Raw genomic sequence first — 21,285 nt, 5'->3', positions numbered from 1 at the left:
CCTATTGCCTCGGTCTTGTTTAACAGAATTTTGTGATTTACTGTATCAAAAGCTTTAGATAAATGTAAGTTAATTCCCACTACACATTTTTTAGTGTTGAGACTCCTGACAATCTCTTTGGTATAGGCATGGATAGCTGATTCTGTGCTGTGGCCTGAGTGAAAGCCATGTTGATTGCAGTTTAGAAGTTTGTGAGCATCTAAGTAATTTATGAGTCTGGCTTTCATTAATGTCTCTAGAATTTCTGAAAATGATTGGAGAAGGGATATTGGTCTATAATTTTCTATCTTGTATGGATCTACTTTTTTAAACAGAGGTCAAACCTTTGCGATTTTCAACCTCTCAGGAAACACACCTTTGCTGAAAGACAAATTGGCAATATGTACCAGGGGCTTTATAATTAGTTGGGCAACTTTTTGTGTTATTGAGACAGGCACTTCATTCACACCTGCAGACATTTTTGATTTTAGTCTCTTTATCACCTTTAATATTTCATCATTTGTGGGAGTTAACAACATACTACTGTCTACTTTTGGGGCTGTTAATTTCTCATGTTTACTTAAGTTTTTACTTAATGACACTGGTACACTTAAAAAGTAATTATTAATGTAATTTGCCAGAGTTCCATCTTGTAATTCAATAGTTTTGAGTGCTATTTCGTGATCCTTCAGGCCCCTACCTGGTTCCCTTTTCACAATTTCCCAAATAGTTTCAGATTTATTGCCTGATTTTCTTAGTAATTTTGCTTTTGTAATTACTTTTCTATATATATTTTTTTGTTACATAATCTTTAAACTTGGGGTCAGTCCAATTTTTCAGTCTATAATTGAGCATTTTCATGGTCTTGGAGGAATTTGTAATACCTGTTGTGATCCAGGAGTTAGCATGTGTATGCCCATATGTGTTTGCTTTGACAAGTTTCTTAGGAAAACATATTTCAAAATTCAACATAAACAGGGAAGAAGAAGCATTATATGCAGTGTTTGTGCTAGTCTGTAACAGTACTTGTGCCCATTATTGGTTAGTCAGTGTATTTATGAAGTGAATGCAACTATTTGTGGAGAAGGTTCTTTTGTTTATTTGGTATGAACTATTTTTGGTTACTTTGCCTATGGGAAATTTAAGGATAAGTGCATTATGATCAGATATTCCTAGGTCAACATTTATTACATCTATATCTATGGCATCTATATTTGTGAAGATATTATCTATGAGACTTTTTGAAGAGTTTGTTATTCTTGTAGGGTTAGTTATATGTGGGTACAAATTGAAGCTATGTAAAACATTCAGGAAGTGATCTTAGGATGCACCTTCAGTCAATAAGTTGACATTAAAATCTCCACTTATACTTATTGTTGATTTTTTATGATGTAATATTTTCAGCAATGCCTCTAACTTATTTCTAAAAATTTCAGGATCACCCCATGCTGATCTATACACTGACATTATTTTTAATTTACTCTTTTGCATATTCAACTGTATTGGTGCAGCCTCAAAAAGTTTGTCTTCATTCAAGGATTCAGTTAGTCATATTTTTAACCTTTACTCCAGGTTTTACATAAATGCGAACACTGCCATATCTTGTTTCCTTCCTGCAAAAATGGCTTACTAATTTGTATGGGGAAATGCAAATATTTTCTAGTTCATAACTCATGCACCAATGTTCTTGAATGCAAATACAATCTATACTGGCTTCAGTAGCTGCAATCTCAAGTTCTAATATTTTATTTGTAATGCATTGTATGTTAAGGCTCCTTATTTTTAAATTATTGAAATTAGATGGAGAGGAGTTTGTATTTATGTTTCCTAATGTTACCGGCTGTTCCTTGCCAAGGCTGGGTACAAAAAAATCCTTAAGAATGATGTTTCCTGCTCCTTGTATTTCTTACCCCAGGATGTGCCACCATACTTCTTGTTTCTGTAGTTGTAGCTGCTGTTTCAGTGGATGCTGGAGGTGATAGATTTTCTTATAGAGAAGGGATACCTATAAGCAAGTGAATAAAGAGCTTACTACAAGTAATCAATTTTGGTTTTAAGAAATTCATCTGGAGAGAAAAACAGTTATTTGATTTATTAGTCCTATAGATTGTAGAATTTGTACAGCAAAGTACATCATGAGATAGGACAAGTTAATTTGAAAAATTGTTAGGATGGTGTATGATGAAAGATGGCAGTAGTGGTACATAACTCACATAGCAGAAAACACACAGGATAGATAGACAAAATACAAAAACGGTGGTGTTTGATAGATGGTGGTGGTGCATACTGCACATAACAGAATACATATAATAGATACAGACCAAGTATGAGTAACAAACAATAGTGATATTATGTTATATAAGTAGAAATACCTAAACGTAAATATACAGCTTAATGCATGTAATGAAAATATTGTGGTACATAGTTCACATAGCAGAATACATATGAGGTACAGACAGAATATAGATAACATACAAGAATTAAATTATGTTACAAAGTAGAAACATGTACAATTGAATAAAGTTTATTGTATGTAATCAAAAGTTTGTTTCAAGAAGTGCATCTATGGAATAGAAACAGTGATTGAGTAGCAGTTCCTTTAAGTTAGTTCTCATTAGTTTATGTGTTTTTGCTTGGTTTTTATATCTGTTGGGAGATTGTGTATTGTAATGCCCATACATTTAACCCCAGTTTCATATGCTTTTGTGTTGTGGGCTATAATTTGTAATGTTTTGTTTCTGGTGTTGTGTGTGACAGTCTGCATTTCTATTGAGGGTGTCAAAGTGCTGGACTTTTAAAACAATCTAATTCCAATATATAGAGGCATGGCAATGGCAGGATTTTTAGCTGTTGAGATAGTGGTTTAGTGTTCAGTTTGTTTTGTACATTCCATTATTCTTACTATTTGTTTTTGTTACTTAAAAATTGAAAGAATGAGAGCTATTTCCTCAGAATATTAGGTCATAGGTGAAGAGAGACTTAAAGAAGGCATGGTACACCAGCCTCAAGGTATCTACACTGGCTGTGTCTTTTAATGATTGTAATAAATAGCAGGTTTGACAAAGATTTTGACTGCCTCAATATGTGGTTTCCAATTTAGTGTGTTACTGATGTAACTCCAAGAAATTTTGTGTACTGCCTGTATGTAATGTCATATTTGCTGATAATTATAATGGCATTGCAGGGGGTTAGATTTTGTCTAGTGTGGAATGTCATACTTGGTTGCTTTAGTATTTTTTGAGTAGTCTGTTTGCTTCAAACCATGATTGTAGATTAAGTATTTCTATTAATTGTATCTTATAGAGTGTCACCTCTACTGGTTATTGGGATATTTGTGTTGTGTGCATGCAGAAAGGAGGTGGTGTTTGGTATTTTTAGTAGTAAGTCCTTTGTAATTCTGTTGGGTTCTGGTTGTGTATTTTCATGGCCATAAGATAAGCCCAATTAGTATATGATTTTGTGTTGAGTTGTAATGTGTAATTGGGTTTTTTTCTTGTTGTGTATGTTGTGCATGTCTGTGGAGGGACTGAAAGTGCTGTACTGTGAAGTATGTTAGTTATGTTAGAGGGATGGGAGTAACAGGATGTTTAACTGCTAAAATAGTCGTTTAGTGTGTACTTTTGTATATTTCATTAGTTTTGTAACTTGCTTTTGTAACTTGAAATTATGGGTGGTTCAGAGCATATTTCTGCAGGAGATAGTGCCATAGTTGAAGACACTGAAACAGGGCCTGGTAGACCAACTTCAAGGGAGGTATACTGGCTGTATCTTTTAAGAATTTAAATAAATAAGTAATGAAGCTTTTGTGCCACTGTTTCAATGTGTAGGTAGTGCTGTTGATGGCAAGTGCAAGAAATGTGGTGTATTGCCTGTTTATGTCACCTTTGCCAATAACTATAACTGCATTGAAGAGGGAAAGATTTTTTTCAGTGTAAAAGTTCATACTTTCAGTATTTATGAATAGTCCATTTGCTTTAGTGATAGATTATAATTAACAAGTATTTTTGTTTGACTCTTACAATGTCACATGTACTGGTTATTCATATAATTGTATTGCTGGCATAGAGAAATAAGCTAGCATTTAATGTATTCTGGGAGATCATTTGTGGAAAATATGAAAAGAACAGGGCTAAGAACAGGCTGTGGTGAAGTGCCATTGTTTTTTATGTACTGTACATTACCTGTAGTGCCTGGATGGCTGTTTTTCTTCTATAAATTGATTGATTTTATTAAGTTAGCCATGGAACCAATTGTGGGCTCTAGTTGTAATCCTGCACTTTGGTAGTTTCATGAGAAGCAGGTTGTGGTTTACCATGTCAAATATCTTGGAGTGATTAGGAAATATGGAAAGAGGAGGTTGTGTATGTTAAGTGAAACTTGAACATTTCCCTAGAAATGCATAGAAAGTATGTCTGGTGAAGAGGTTGTCATGAAAAGTGGTATTAAGTTGTGATAATGTTAGAATAGAAAAATTCAAATTGAATTGCCTTATAGTATTGAAATATTTTTGTCAAATGGTATAGCTATTGTCCCATAGTTTGATGTCTGTAAGCTATACCTTTTTGTAGAGAGTTGTAATACAAAAGTTTACTTGGTTTTGCAATGTTCCCTCTAGAGAAAAGGTATTTATATTTGATGGGGGTCCACAGATATAATTTGAACACTTACTATGTAAGAAGCAGTGTGTTTTCCACTGCATGATAAACATTTGTAAGTTGTTTCAATATAATAAATTTTGTATGGTGTTGTAGGAGATTGCAGAAATTGCAAATGGAGTATTGTTTTTAGAAGAGTATAGTGTAGAGACACTTAGTTGGCATATTTGTGGAAATTTCTGAAAAACATCTATTAGATGTATTGGCATGTCTTTGGATTTGTCTGTTTTATTCTTCTATATTTAGTGTGAGGTTTATCATCTGTCCTTAACCTTGTACCAGTCTGTTCATTTAGTAGGTCTGAGATGGTCATACATTTCTTGGAAGAGGATGTAATTGCTAAAAAAGGTTTCAATGATAAAACACATTTGATAACTTGAGTAGGTGGTTGTGTAATGTTTATAGTGTATCTTTAACTCCTTTTGGGTTACCCACTGTTCACTTCACCAAGTCTGTCTGGTGGGCTGAGTGTTTCTGATGAAGTTTTAATACCATTTGTAATCAGTGACTAACACTAAGAAGTTGTTTTGTTCTTGGGGAGATTGCAATTCAAGTAATAGAATATTTGTAGAAAAGTGATATTTTTCATTTGTAGTTTAAGTAATGTTGTGGATCCTTTAAGAGCAAAGTTGTTTACATTGTCAATATAATGTGGACATGTAACACTTTTTTTGGTCTGTAAAGACTATGTTGAGTGGTGGATTAAAATGTATAGTTAGTGTGCTGTGATATGAAAAACAAATGTATAATTATGACAGTGCAGTGTTTGTAGCAATTAGATGTAAAAAGGTGTTGAATCACATTGGACATTCAATGTTCATATTTAAGTTGAATGACACTATGAAATGTAGTAATTGTGATCTTTAAGCACATGCAAGTAAAGTAATGTTTAGAACATCACATTTTGTAATGGTTGAGTTATTGTGATATTTTGTATGAAAAAATAGTGTAAAGTTCCTGAGGGAGAAAAGTTGACAGTAGGTATGTATATGTATACATTTGCACACATTATATAGATATATATGTTGAAGTATTTCCACAAGGATCGAGTAGTTAATAGCTTAAGCTCTTCCCTAGGTAGATAAGTTCTACCATCTCTGAAATATTTTCTGGAATACGAGTGAACTAGTCTCCAGTTTTGAATTTCCTGATAAAGTAACTGTAATGATTTTAAACAATGTTTAGAAATACCCAGTTTGTGCATCTGTAACAAAACATTGTATCAGTTTTAAGAATGTAAAGTGTATGTACTTTTTCTCAATCCTTGTATGTTGTGATCAGTACAACTACATAAATGTTGACACATTTGTGTATGTGAGGAAGATATTGGTCTCTTGTGTCCTGTGAAAGAGATGTCTTAAGCAAAAAACTGTGTTAAAACATGACATGTTATTTGTCTTGTTTATAATTGTGGAGATATTTTAATGGTTCAATCTGTAATCCTAGAAGAGCTGTCACTGTACACTGATCACTTTTGTGGAGTGTGATCATGTTATTGTCTAGAATTTTGTTGTTGAGCTGTTTGAATATTGGTTTTCAAATTTTGAATGGGTAATAAATCAGTGCCAGTGTTTTTATTTTGTAGGTAAAGTTCCTGTATTAGCTTCTTCATTAATTAGAAGTTTGTGATGCAGCTGTTCTTGAAACAGTTTGATAAGTCACAGGTCCTTTGGTTGTGTGGGTTTTTCATATAGTTTTGAGTTTGCTGTTAATAATGGTAGCAATTACATGTTTCCTTTTGTCTTTTGTCTTTTGTATGCTATGGTGACTAAAGTAGCTTCTTTGTTTGTAGTGAATGTCTAATAACTTAGACATTTTCAATGTGTTACAGATGTTTTGAAATGGTTTGTGAATGTAATGACAGTATCCACATATGATCTAGTAGTTGTTAGTATGTAATTTTTTGTTTTTGCATAATTATTTTGAGTATCTGGTGGAATGATTTTAGAGCGATCTTGGATTTGTTATACATAATTAGCTCAATCAATAAATTTAGTGTGTGGGTTGGGGTGTATTTTCTGGAGGGTAGCCCTGGCTTTGTCACTGCAAATAAATGTGGTTGTGGAAGTTCTTGGCTGTTACCTCTTCAATTAATGTTCCTTTTTGGTTGTAAAATCAGTTACATCAACAATTTTTGTAATGCCTTTTGTATTTGCTCTATGCACTGTTCTTGTATTTTGAAGAGTTTGGGTACAGGATTTTTACTAAAAGTATGTAGTGTGTTTGTGATTGTGTACCTCTTTTGTGTATGTTTGTTGCCTGCAAGGAGTTGAAATGTTCATAGTAATTATAGCAAATAGTGAGGCATGTTGTGTAATGGAAAGTGTTTTTGTACAGGTGTTGAACATAGTACCTTGTTTGTTATACATGAAGAATTTGTTGACACAGTAAAGAGAAATTTGACAACTTATGTATTGTAACTTGCTTAAAAGTTGCTTTAGTACTGAAAACGAGTGTTGTTTTTGTAGTTTATGCCATCAGTGTGATGTGTTGAATGAGGTTTTGGCAGTTGACGATATGAGGGAGTGGTTTGTGTTTTTGGTGTTAGGAAAAAAATGTGATTGTGACCATGTTGTTTAACAGCAGAGGTAACCTTCATAGATAAAAATGTGTAAGGAGATAGGTAGGTGAGATGAGGAATGGTGTCATCATTTGTGAATGACTGAAGAAAGAAAAATGAAGTACTGTTTAAAAACAGTTTCTGTAGAATGTTATGTACCAGACAAAAGTGCTTGGTGGTTTTGGGATCAATGTGTAATTTGAATGTGTAGAGAAGTGAGTAGGCTTTACTGATCAGTTTGTGAGGCATCTTTGTAAGTTAGAAATAGTTAACAAAGTGTGTTGAAATAAACTGCTGCACCTTTGTTTTGGGTGGTAACTGTGCAATTATGTGTGTCTTGAATTGTTAAAGGTAAAATGAAATGTGGCTGTGTGTGGCTTAAGTATGGTGAGACTGTGTCCAGTTTGTGTTCTGAAAAGTGTGCATTTTGTAAGGAAATTGAAAGGAGAAATGAATGTAAAATGTGTATTTAGGTTTATTTTGGGATCATGTAGTGGAGATGAATGTTAGTAAGTCTTTGATAACATGTGATATGGACTTTGAAATGAGGGCTGTGTATTGTGTTCTGAAAGTGTTTAGTGTATTTATATTGATTGTTAAATCATGGTGAGAAGTAATGAGACAATGTTGGAGTAATTGTTGTTCAGTACATTGTTTTGTGCATTGTGTCTAAATGTAAACATATGGCCTGGATTATGACGGAAATAGTATTAAGTGCTAAAGGTGTGTGTTTATAAGGTTGCTGTTGGTGTCATAACAGTGATTGATAATTAAATTTATAATTGGTGGTGGGTGAGTAGGTATGGTGTGTTATTGTTTGTGTTAGTGAGATATTTGAAAGAGTAGGAAGTAATGGCAATTAATGAAGTTGTAAAAGGTCCTGCTTGATGATGTCTGAAATGAGTATTATGAGCAGAAATATCTGAAAGGATACTTTGGTTGAGGTTCTGGGTGAAGAAAAATGTGGAATTTGATGAAGGTGATGTTTTGAGTGTGGGAAATATGAAGTGTTTGTGGAAGAATGTATTAATGTTGTAAAGTAAACAGTAGGTGTTTTTGTGAAATAGAAAGATTGTGTAGACGTCAATGGCTGTTTTGTGGAAGGGTTATTAGCTTAAAGTGTATTTAGTGTAGTGTAATGGTGTTTTAGATGTTGGTGTTGTAGAATGAGTGAAGAAGTTGGAAGTAGTAGTTATTGAAAGAAATGGGTACAAAATGTTAATGTAATTATGTCTTCTTTGGTAGTGGATAAATAAGAATTAGTATTAAGTTGTTAGATGTTACACTTGAAGTGGAATGTTGAATGATGTATGTTATATGTGTATATGTATGAATATTAGAAAAACAGTGTTTGGAGAAACCATATGATCATGGGATATTTGAAAATGTGTAAAGCTGTAAAGAAAATTTGACCTAGTAATTTCATTAAGGTTTGTATAAGAGTGAGATTTATAATACTCTATAGATTGGGTTTTGCTTTAAGTGGGAAGTAATCAATGTATTATACTTGTACAATTTAAGATGTTTGTTGCTTATGAGATTGGATGTTTCATTTATGCCTGAGCATTAGTATGAAAAGGAATGCTACATGTAGTGTGAGCATAAATTATAATGTGAAAGTGGTGTTGAATAAAGTGTGTGTGTGTGTGTGTGTGTGTGTGTGTGTGTGTGTGTGTGTGTGTGTGTGTGTGTGTGTGTGTGTGTTACAGAAGTGTGCTACATATGGGTTATTCATACTGTATGTGTTTGGGAGTGATGGTACTGTAGGGTGTTTAAATTAATCTAAATATGGGACATATTAGAGGGTTACAGGAAAAGTAAAATGTGTTACAACAAATGTCAGTTGTGAAATAAATGGAAGTAGTTGAACTACGGAAGAGATGTTTTTCAATGCTATGTAAAGGTGTTGTGTTTGTAGGAAGTTTGATGGCTGTCATATGTAGATTCTAGATGTTTGTGAAATTGATTCTGTGAAACAGTGATAGATGTTTCTATGTGTGAGTGATGTGTTTGTTGTAGACATTGTGATAGGTTATAACTGTTTTGGTGAAAAGGTTGTGAAGTAATTGAATGTTGTGTGTGTTCTACAATGTTGTATTATGAATATTTATGTTTTAATGGATATATGTTGGTTGGAAGGGTCAGAGGTTTTGTAATGAATTGTGTAGTAGTAGTAGTAGTAGTAGTAGTAGTAGTAGTAGTAGTAGTAGTAGTAGTAGTGCATAGAGGTATTATAATGTGGTGTCAATTGTGGCAATGAGAAGGGATAGTGTCAGATGTTTATCCTGTGTGTAGTGTCATTGTAGTAGGATATTGCTCTGTACACTTGTGGGTGGATGTTTTGTGTTTTGGTTTATAGTCTATTGTTTTTCTGGAAGTATTAAGGTATTTATGTATGGGTTGGATGTAGTTTGTTTTATGTAGATAGAGGATTTATTGAATACATTTGATGTGTTGATTTTGTGGTTGTAATGGAGTAATAGTTTGGATCATATGGTAATGTGGGTGTTTCATAAGGTTTCTTGTTCTGAGAGTGTGTAAGTTGACAAGTGTGTTGAACAGGTGAACATTGGTAATTCTGTAATGTTGTGGGATATTGTTGTTTTTGTATTGATGGGAGTAGGGACTATGTGAATGATGTGTATGTTGTCACATTAGTGGTGGTGTTGTAATGTGAAAGAATGGATGTGTGGTATTGTATGTATATTGTGATATGTAATAGTACTTTGTATGCTGGAAGTGTTTGGGTATGGACTGTTCTGTACAGAAAGGAATTGTGTTCCTGTGTCACATTTATGGTATATGTTTTCATATTGTTTAGATTGTTTCAATTGTAGTATAATGATTTTGGTGTTCTCTATCCTTTGGAAGAGTTTATTAGTGTTGTGGAAGGATGTAAGATAGTTGATAAATAGAGTGGATTAGTATGTGTTATGTAGTTTTGCTCTGGATGTAGTGTATGTATTGAGAAGTGACATCAATGTTGCTGAGCCATTGTAAGGCAGTATGTTGCTTTGGAAAGTGTCTTGAAGGCCATGTATGCTACCGAAGGATTTGTAGATGTGCTATGTATGTATGAATGTACACTGCATTTGTTCAATGCTTTTGGAAATGTAGATGTAAATGCTGTTAAATTGCTTTGATTGGATGTAATTGAAATACTGTATATAGTCCTGAAAGGTTGTCCTAGTTTGTGATTGTATGTTGTCAGCTTTGGAGTATGTGCTAGTATTAGATGTTCAGTGATGTTATGATCATTATGTTGGTTGTAGAGTGTTACATATCATGTGTAAACAAATGTAATATGTTGTGATAGAATGTTTTATGTAGTAATATACATTATAGTACCGACATGGATATGATATAGTGTATGTGTATATTCAATGTGTTGTATTTGCTGGGAGTGTATAGGTTAATGTTCAATGTGTAAACATAATGTGGTGTATAAAGTACTTTTGAAATCTGTTGTTATTTATTTTGTTTGTAATGCCAGAACACGTTTTCTGAAAGTTTTCTGAAAGTTTTCTGAAAGTTTTCTGAAAGTTTTCTGAAAGTTTTCTGAAAGTTTTCTGAAAGTTTTCTGAAAGTTTTCTGAAAGTTTTCTGAAAGTTTTCTGAAAGTTTTCTGAAAGTTTTCTGAAAGTTTTCTGAAAGTTTTCTGAAAGTTTTCTGAAAGTTTTCTGAAAGTTTTCTGAAAGTTTTCTGAAAGTTTTCTGAAAGTTTTCTGAAAGTTTTCTGAAAGTTTTCTGAAAGTTTTCTGAAAGTTTTCTGAAAGTTTTCTGAAAGTTTTCTGAAAGTTTTCTGAAAGTTTTCTGAAAGTTTTCTGAAAGTTTTCTGAAAGTTTTCTGAAAGTTTTCTGAAAGTTTTCTGAAAGTTTTCTGAAAGTTTTCTGAAAGTTTTCTGAAAGTTTTCTGAAAGTTTTCTGAAAGTTTTCTGAAAGTTTTCTGAAAGTTTTCTGAAAGTTTTCTGAAAGTTTTCTGAAAGTTTTCTGAAAGTTTTCTGAAAGTTTTCTGAAAGTTTTCTGAAAGTTTTCTGAAAGTTTTCTGAAAGTTTTCTGAAAGTTTTCTGAAAGTTTTCTGAAAGTTTTCTGAAAGTTTTCTGAAAGTTTTCTGAAAGTTTTCTGAAAGTTTTCTGAAAGTTTTCTGAAAGTTTTCTGAAAGTTTTCTGAAAGTTTTCTGAAAGTTTTCTGAAAGTTTTCTGAAAGTTTTCTGAAAGTTTTCTGAAAGTTTTCTGAAAGTTTTCTGAAAGTTTTCTGAAAGTTTTCTGAAAGTTTTCTGAAAGTTTTCTGAAAGTTTTCTGAAAGTTTTCTGAAAGTTTTCTGAAAGTTTTCTGAAAGTTTTCTGAAAGTTTTCTGAAAGTTTTCTGAAAGTTTTCTGAAAGTTTTCTGAAAGTTTTCTGAAAGTTTTCTGAAAGTTTTCTGAAAGTTTTCTGAAAGTTTTCTGAAAGTTTTCTGAAAGTTTTCTGAAAGTTTTCTGAAAGTTTTCTGAAAGTTTTCTGAAAGTTTTCTGAAAGTTTTCTGAAAGTTTTCTGAAAGTTTTCTGAAAGTTTTCTGAAAGTTTTCTGAAAGTTTTCTGAAAGTTTTCTGAAAGTTTTCTGAAAGTTTTCTGAAAGTTTTCTGAAAGTTTTCTGAAAGTTTTCTGAAAGTTTTCTGAAAGTTTTCTGAAAGTTTTCTGAAAGTTTTCTGAAAGTTTTCTGAAAGTTTTCTGAAAGTTTTCTGAAAGTTTTCTGAAAGTTTTCTGAAAGTTTTCTGAAAGTTTTCTGAAAGTTTTCTGAAAGTTTTCTGAAAGTTTTCTGAAAGTTTTCTGAAAGTTTTCTGAAAGTTTTCTGAAAGTTTTCTGAAAGTTTTCTGAAAGTTTTCTGAAAGTTTTCTGAAAGTTTTCTGAAAGTTTTCTGAAAGTTTTCTGAAAGTTTTCTGAAAGTTTTCTGAAAGTTTTCTGAAAGTTTTCTGAAAGTTTTCTGAAAGTTTTCTGAAAGTTTTCTGAAAGTTTTCTGAAAGTTTTCTGAAAGTTTTCTGAAAGTTTTCTGAAAGTTTTCTGAAAGTTTTCTGAAAGTTTTCTGAAAGTTTTCTGAAAGTTTTCTGAAAGTTTTCTGAAAGTTTTCTGAAAGTTTTCTGAAAGTTTTCTGAAAGTTTTCTGAAAGTTTTCTGAAAGTTTTCTGAAAGTTTTCTGAAAGTTTTCTGAAAGTTTTCTGAAAGTTTTCTGAAAGTTTTCTGAAAGTTTTCTGAAAGTTTTCTGAAAGTTTTCTGAAAGTTTTCTGAAAGTTTTCTGAAAGTTTTCTGAAAGTTTTCTGAAAGTTTTCTGAAAGTTTTCTGAAAGTTTTCTGAAAGTTTTCTGAAAGTTTTCTGAAAGTTTTCTGAAAGTTTTCTGAAAGTTTTCTGAAAGTTTTCTGAAAGTTTTCTGAAAGTTTTCTGAAAGTTTTCTGAAAGTTTTCTGAAAGTTTTCTGAAAGTTTTCTCTCCGCGGGTGGTAACACAGCGTCCACCGCAGTACGGTGACCTACAATACCACTCCACTATGGATGTGAAATAAAATATAATAACACATGATGCTCCGCAAGAAAATAGACTTGGGATAGGGTGTGTCGTTGGCAAGTCCCCGGGGCGGCTAGTGTGGGTGGTGATAAGTCCGTAGTGGGCGAGGTATTACGACGATGCCGCCACCTATGCGAATGTGACGCAACGACATTGACATCCAGCCCAGAAACGGCACCTCCATCTACAGGGATCCGACGGAACTACGCCAACCATGCCGGCAAAACGGTATCGCCATCTATGAAAATACGGCGAAACCACATGCAATACCTCCATCTATGCGAATCTGACAACACTACGTCCGCCATGTCGAGCGCACCACAAAACACAGCGCCATCTGTAGGTCTCCCGCGGCATGACGTCCTGCAACGACGATACCGCCATCTATGAGACGCCAAGCCGACCAAGACATCGATGGGCCCACAGTGCCCATCTTTCGACCCCACCCACAAAGCCTGCGTCCTCTGTCGACCACAGCACCCCAACGCCAGCGCCTCTGCCGCACGAAATCGTGGACCGGCAATCACTCCACCTGCGCCCCACTCCAACCGCCCAACTCGCAACTCCAGCGGATGAACGGCGGACTTTTCCCGCAGTCGCAATGTGCAATCCACCCCTATAACATGCGTTTCATGAAGAGTTATCTCCAATATGCGACATTCCCGCTGTCCCTATACATGAGCTGCGGGCTGTACCAGTTACGAGCTAGAGACGCGACCGCGTTGCTCTCTGTACGAATGCCGATGCTGAGCGGTCAGCTAGGAGGCGCTCCATCCATGTCGGTACCGGTGAGCGTTGCACTCGCAGTCGCAAGAACGTACGGCAAGTATATTACCTGGAAGAGTCAATGACAGTCCACGCCCCCCTGCGTGGGAAGAGTCTTTCTAGGCCATGACCCACCGGAAGGGCGCAGCGTCCCCCACCCCAGACATGTGACGTCACACCATCGGTATTGACGACTAGACTGATTCCTTATAATCATTTGCCATACACCGGTGGAAGCTGCCGAGACGAGTAACTACATAGCGGGCTCGCCGTGTCACTAATGTACAGAGATACAACAGTTTCGACTGGAACCGGATTAAACGTATACACGGCGCTGATTAGTAATAGATAGAGCCATCAGAATACAGATAATGTATACAACTGTCCGTATACATGCTGAAAGACTCTGCTCACAATCACAACCACACGTCAGCCACACACCCTTATCACGCACTACTCTCTGCCTGTAACACGCACACAGACAATATGTAAGCACCAGCATGGAACAACACCCAGTGCATCCTCTCCGCCACATTAGACAATCCACACTGTCATAACCAGACTGGGAGGTCCACTCAGAAAACAGAATATCCCACCCACCCGACAACCACCATTGCTCAGCCAAGCCACCAACACCCACACATGTCCTACACAGGGGTGCACCCAACATCACAATACTGCCTCCTCTCACAGCACACAAACAATGGCAGGAATGAAAGACACAGGTCTGCCACAAGCATGGAATGAGAGCGCCGCCTGTCATGAGCCAAAGGTGCATCCTGACGTGGCAAATCAGATGATGCCGCAGGCATCCACTTACTATAATCACAATCAACAAACCGGCCGCCCCGCCCCGCCCCCCATTAAACCTTTCCTTACAACAATGTGTACCTTAACCTAACCTATATCGTACCGTAACCTAACCTATATCGTACCGTAACCTAACCTATGTCGTACCGTAACCTAACCTATGTCGTACCGTAACCTAACCTATGTCGTACCGTAACCTAACCTATGTCGTACCGTAACCTAACCTATGTCGTACCGTAACCTAACCTATGTCGTACCGTAACCTAACCTATGTCGTACCGTAACCTAACCTATGTCGTACCGTAACCTAACCTATGTCGTACCGTAACCTAACCTATGTCGTACCGTAACCTAACCTATGTCGTACCGTAACCTAACCTATGTCGTACCGTAACCTAACCTATGTCGTACCGTAACCTAACCTATGTCGTACCGTAACCTAACCTATGTCGTACCGTAACCTAACCTATGTCGTACCTTAACCTAACCTATGTCGTACCTTAACCTACCCTATGTCGTACCTTAACCTAACCTATGTCGTACCTTAACCTAACCTATGTCGTACCTTAACCTAACCTATGTCGTACCTTAACCTAACCTATGTCGTACCTTAACCTAACCTATGTCGTACCTTAACCTAACCTATGTCGTACCTTAACCTAACCTATGTCGTACCTTAACCTAACCTATGTCGTACCTTAACCTAACCTATGTCGTACCTTAACCTAACCTATGTCGTACCTTAACCTAACCTATGTCGTACCTTAACCTAACCTATGTCGTACCTTAACCTAACCTATGTCGTACCTTAACCTAACCTATGTCGTACCTTAACCTAACCTATGTCGTACCTTAACCTAACCTATGTCGTACCTTAACCTAACCTATGTCGTACCTTAACCTAACCTATGTCGTACCTTAACCTAACCTATGTCGTACCTTAACCTAACCTATGTCGTACCTTAACCTAACCTATGTCGTACCTTAACCTAACCTATGTCGTACCTTAACCTAACCTATGTCGTACCTTAACCTAACCTATGTCGTACCTTAACCTAACCTATGTCGTACCTTAACCTAACCTATGTCGTACCTTAACCTAACCTATGTCGTACCTTAACCTAACCTATGTCGTACCTTAACCTAACCTATGTCGTACCTTAACCTAACCTATGTCGTACCTTAACCTAACCTATGTCGTACCTTAACCTAACCTATGTCGTACCTTAACCTAACCTATGTCGTACCTTAACCTAACCTATGTCGTACCTTAACCTAACCTATGTCGTACCTTAACCTAACCTATGTCGTACCTTAACCTAACCTATGTCGTACCTTAACCTAACCTATGTCGTACCTTAACCTAACCTGTATTGCGCCTTAACCTAACCTGTATTGCGCCTTAACCTAACCTGTATTGCGCCTTAACGTAACCTGTATTGCGCCTTAACGTAACCTGTATTGCGCCTTAACGTAACCTGTATTGCGCCTTAACGTAACCTGTATTGCGCCTTAACGTAACCTGTATTGCGCCTTAACGTAACCTGTATTGCGCCTTAACGTAACCTGTATTGCGCCTTAACGTAACCTGTATTGCGCCTTAACGTAACCTGTATTGCGCCTTAACGTAACCTGTATTGCGCCTTAACGTAACCTGTATTGCGCCTTAACGTAACCTGTATTGCGCCTTAACGTAACCTGTATTGCGCCTTAACGTAACCTGTATTGCGCCTTAACGTAACCTGTATTGCGCCTTAACGTAACCTGTATTGCGCCTTAACGTAACCTGTATTGCGCCTTAACGTAACCTGTATTGCGCCTTAACGTAACCTGTATTGCGCCTTAACGTAACCTGTATTGCGCCTTAACGTAACCTGTATTGCGCCTTAACGTAACCTGTATTGCGCCTTAACGTAACCTGTATTGCGCCTTAACGTAACCTGTATTGCGCCTTAACGTAACCTGTATTGCGCCTTAACGTAACCTGCATTGCGCCTTAACGTAACCTGCATTGCGCCTTAACGTAACCTGTATTGCGCCTTAACGTAACCTGCATTGCGCCTTAACGTAACCTGCATTGCGCCTTAACGTAACCTGTATTGCGCCTTAACGTAACCTGTATTGCGCCTTAACGTAACCTGTATTGCGCCTTAACGTAACCTGTATTGCGCCTTAACGTAACCTGTATTGCGCCTTAACGTAACCTGTATTGCGCCTTAACGTAACCTGTATTGCGCCTTAACGTAACCTGTATTGCGCCTTAACGTAACCGATATTGCGCCTTAACGTAACCTATATTGCGCCGTAACGTAACCTATATTGCGCCGTAACGTAACCCACATTGCCCCTTAACGTAACCTATATTGCGCCGTAACGTAACCTATATTGCGCCGTAACGTAACCCACATTGCCCCTTAACGTAACCCACATTGCCCCTTAACGTAACCCACATTGCCCCTTAACGTAACCCAACACACGTTGGGCCTTAACCCAACACACGTTGGGCCTTAACCCAACACACGTTGGGCCGTAACCCAACACACGTTGGGCCTTAACCCAACACACGTTGGGCCTTAACCCAACACACGTTGGGCCTTAACCCAACACACGTTGGGCCTTAACCTGCTCTGTAATTGTCATACGACGCGTTAAATTAGTGTAGTGTTGCCTAACTGCAACCCCCGCAATATAGTTTGCTACTCGCACTGCCCGGTCCCCAGTGTATCGCTTCATGTTAAACACCTTGCAGCTATACACTGTAATGTGGATGGCAGCAGGACGTACATGCTCAATGCCCTTTGCAGTTGTTCATTGGCATTTGCAGTTGTTCATTGGCATTCGCATGGCGAAGCACTTAGCCTACGCTGTGGTACGGCCTGTGTCAACTGTCCGCTGATGTTGTACGTCCAAATCACACACTGTACTGCACATTGGTCCTCATGTACTGAATGATACATCGTGGTACATGTGACCGTACAACGACTGCGCCAACAACGGCGAACCATGCGGTCCAAATGTTGTGCACTCAGCTACGTGTCGTCTCCCTATAAGAGCTGGATTGCAGTGTGGTATGCCCTGGATGGCGATCAGCATGAGCCGTCTGTTGATGTAGTGGCGCGTGTTGTCAGACGTAGTCGTCTCTTCTCACACACCGTGATAGCACGGTGCACTGCGTTCCACATCTGCGACATGCGACAGAGGCCGGTTGACAGTCGTTCGCGCAATGGACATCGCATACGTACGGGGGCCACCTTCCACGTGTTCGCTAAGCGTGGACATGTTGTTGCGTGTATGTGGGCAGACAGTGTGTCGTGACACCTGACACAGGCATGCAACAATCGTTGAATTTGCAAATGGCGATGGACGCCTACGTTTGCTGGTGACGTTACGCAAATGAACAACTGGTAAACCGTTGTGGTGCGGTTGTTCTCGCTAGGGGTGAATCAGTGATGGCGACGATCGGTTGAGCTACCAACCGGTTGTTGCAGCGATACCCACCATGCCCACGAACGTGAATGGCATGTGGGTGTGAAGCGATACGCGGCGGTGGCTGGGTGGGACCGTCCCCGGCCGGTGAGGGGGGGCCTCCCGGCGTGTTGGCCGTGCGGTGCGTGGGCGCACGCGCTACAGCCGGCTGGTGGGGGCGGCCAGTGGCAGGCGCGCCGGCCGACGGAGGCGGCAGGCGGCGCAGCTGCGCGCCGGCGCACCCTGCACGCGGCGCCGTGCGGCCAAAGTAGGTCCTCGCGGGCCCGGTGCGAAGCGCGGTGGACATCTGCAGTGTGCTGGTCCGATTGAGGACTGTGTGCGCTGAGGATGCGCCGCCGCCCGGCGCTCGGCGCCGCGACGCCGTCTGCTGCTCGGTCGCCTCTGCGGTTCTCGCAGGTGGTTTGTATCGCAGCTGTGCGGACGTGTTGGCGCGTGCGCTGTGCTGGGAGAGTTCGCTTCGGCACCCAAGTGGGGCTTTTGTCCTTCTGTGGCGCTGGCGTTGGAGCTGCCGGTCACCGTAGGTGGCGCGTGTTGTCTCCCGCCGGCAATGCCACGACAGCACGCTCCCGGGCCTCTGTCGGCAGCGGCAAGCTCAGTTGGGAGCACGGGTGGTCGCACCTAAAGCGTCTACTCGCCAAACTCCGGGCGATTGCGCCTCTCTCGAACCCGACCAAGTACTTAGGACGGCGCTGCGCGCCGCCGGGACCTGAGAGGGTTTCGAGGTGTATGGTGCAGGGGAGCTCAGCCTCCTCCTGTTTGCAGAATAATTGAGCGGACGCTTGCGTGTTCGCGCGGGCCCCCGGGACACACTCCCGGGCGGCCGGCTGCTCAGCTCTAGTTGACGCAGCTCCCTGGTTGATCCTGCCAGTAGTCATATGCTTGTCTCAAAGATTAAGCCATGCATGTCTCAGTACAAGCCGCATTAAGGTGAAACCGCGAATGGCTCATTAAATCAGTTATGGTTCCTTAGATCGTACCCACGTTACTTGGATAACTGTGGTAATTCTAGAGCTAATACATGCAAACAGAGTCCCGACCAGAGATGGAAGGGACGCTTTTATTAGATCAAAACCAATCGGTCGGCTCGTCCGGTCCGTTTGCCTTGGTGACTCTGAATAACTTTGGGCTGATCGCACGGTCCTCGTACCGGCGACGCATCTTTCAAATGTCTGCCTTATCAACTGTCGATGGTAGGTTCTGCGCCTACCATGGTTGTAACGGGTAACGGGGAATCAGGGTTCGATTCCGGAGAGGGAGCCTGAGAAACGGCTACCACATCCAAGGAAGGCAGCAGGCGCGCAAATTACCCACTCCCGGCACGGGGAGGTAGTGACGAAAAATAACGATACGGGACTCATCCGAGGCCCCGTAATCGGAATGAGTACACTTTAAATCCTTTAACGAGTATCTATTGGAGGGCAAGTCTGGTGCCAGCAGCCGCGGTAATTCCAGCTCCAATAGCGTATATTAAAGTTGTTGCGGTTAAAAAGCTCGTAGTTGGATTTGTGTCCCACGCTGTTGGTTCACCGCCCGTCGGTGTTTAACTGGCATGTATCGTGGGACGTCCTGCCGGTGGGGCGAGCTGAAGGCGTGCGACGCGCCTCGTGCGTGCTCGTGCGTCCCGAGGCGGACCCCGTTGCAATCCTACCAGGGTGCTCTTGAGTGAGTGTCTCGGTGGGCCGGCACGTTTACTTTGAACAAATTAGAGTGCTTAAAGCAGGCAAGCCCGCCTGAATACTGTGTGCATGGAATAATGGAATAGGACCTCGGTTCTATTTTGTTGGTTTTCGGAACCCGAGGTAATGATTAATAGGGACAGGCGGGGGCATTCGTATTGCGACGTTAGAGGTGAAATTCTTGGATCGTCGCAAGACGAACAGAAGCGAAAGCATTTGCCAAGTATGTTTTCATTAATCAAGAACGAAAGTTAGAGGTTCGAAGGCGATCAGATACCGCCCTAGTTCTAACCATAAACGATGCCAGCCAGCGATCCGCCGCAGTTCCTCCGATGACTCGGCGGGCAGCCTCCGGGAAACCAAAGCTTTTGGGTTCCGGGGGAAGTATGGTTGCAAAGCTGAAACTTAAAGGAATTGACGGAAGGGCACCACCAGGAGTGGAGCCTGCGGCTTAATTTGACTCAACACGGGAAACCTCACCAGGCCCGGACACCGGAAGGATTGACAGATTGATAGCTCTTTCTTGATTCGGTGGGTGGTGGTGCATGGCCGTTCTTAGTTGGTGGAGCGATTTGTCTGGTTAATTCCGATAACGAACGAGACTCTAGCCTGCTAACTAGTCGCGTGACATCCTTCGTGCTGTCAGCGATTACTTTTCTTCTTAGAGGGACAGGCGGCTTCTAGCCGCACGAGATTGAGCAATAACAGGTCTGTGATGCCCTTAGATGTTCTGGGCCGCACGCGCGCTACACTGAAGGAATCAGCGTGTCTTCCTAGGCCGAAAGGTCGGGGTAACCCGCTGAACCTCCTTCGTGCTAGGGATTGGGGCTTGCAATTGTTCCCCATGAACGAGGAATTCCCAGTAAGCGCGAGTCATAAGCTCGCGTTGATTACGTCCCTGCCCTTTGTACACACCGCCCGTCGCTACTACCGATTGAATGATTTAGTGAGGTCTTCGGACTGGTACGCGGCATTGACTCTGTCGTTGCCGATGCTACCGGAAAGATGACCAAACTTGATCATTTAGAGGAAGTAAAAGTCGTAACAAGGTTTCCGTAGGTGAACCTGCGGAAGGATCATTACCGACTAGACTGCATGTCTTTCGGTGTGCGTGTCGTGTCGCGCAACACGCTACCTGTACGGCTCGCAGTAGCCGTGCGCCGCGTGCGGAACCACGCGTGCTTCTCAAAACTAACGCCAATGTTGTGTGGTACGAGCGCTGAAGCGCTGGAGCGGCTGGCCTGCGGCACCTGGCGCCTGGCGCCGGTTTTGAATGACTTTCGCCCGACTGCCTGTCCGCTCCGGTGTGGAGCCGTACGACGCCCATCGGCCGTGAGGCCGTTGGACACAGAACGCTTGAACAGGGGCCGCCACACGCCTACGTCCCGCCTATGCAACTGTCTTGAAAGAGACAGTGGAAACTAAGAAAAGATCACCCAGGACGGTGGATCACTCGGCTCGTGGGTCGATGAAGAACGCAGCAAATTGCGCGTCGACATGTGAACTGCAGGACACATGAACATCGACGTTTCGAACGCACATTGCGGTCCATGGATTCCGTTCCCGGGCCACGTCTGGCTGAGGGTCGGCTACGTATACTGAAGCGCGCGGCGTTTGCCCCGCTTCGCAGACCTGGGAGCGTCGCGGCCGCCTGTGGGGCCGGCCGCGCCTCCTGAAATGTGCGATGCGCGCCCGTCGCCTGGCGGTTCGCATACCGGTACTTACTCGGTAGCGTGCACAGCCGGCTGGCGGTGTGGCGTGCGACACCTCGTACAACGACCTCAGAGCAGGCGAGACTACCCGCTGAATTTAAGCATATTACTAAG

At 40.6% G+C, this 21,285-nt stretch overlaps 2 non-coding genes across 2 annotated transcripts; both read left to right on the top strand.

Annotated features, from left to right (window-relative positions):
* The first annotated feature begins 18,631 nt into the window (after window positions 1–18,631).
* Window positions 18,632–20,541, top strand: LOC124608806. The gene has a single exon (XR_006979370.1). It is a non-coding gene; the product is annotated as a small subunit ribosomal RNA (ribosomal RNA).
* A 351-nt stretch (window positions 20,542–20,892) lies between these two features.
* On the top strand, window positions 20,893–21,047 carry LOC124608345. The gene has a single exon (XR_006979016.1). It is a non-coding gene; the product is annotated as a 5.8S ribosomal RNA (ribosomal RNA).
* The last annotated feature ends 238 nt before the right edge of the window (window positions 21,048–21,285 follow it).

The sequence above is a fragment of the Schistocerca americana genome, chromosome 3 (assembly GCF_021461395.2).
Source record: "Schistocerca americana isolate TAMUIC-IGC-003095 chromosome 3, iqSchAmer2.1, whole genome shotgun sequence".
NCBI lineage: Eukaryota > Metazoa > Arthropoda > Insecta > Orthoptera > Acrididae > Schistocerca > Schistocerca americana.
This window is presented reverse-complemented; position numbering and strand designations above follow the sequence as displayed.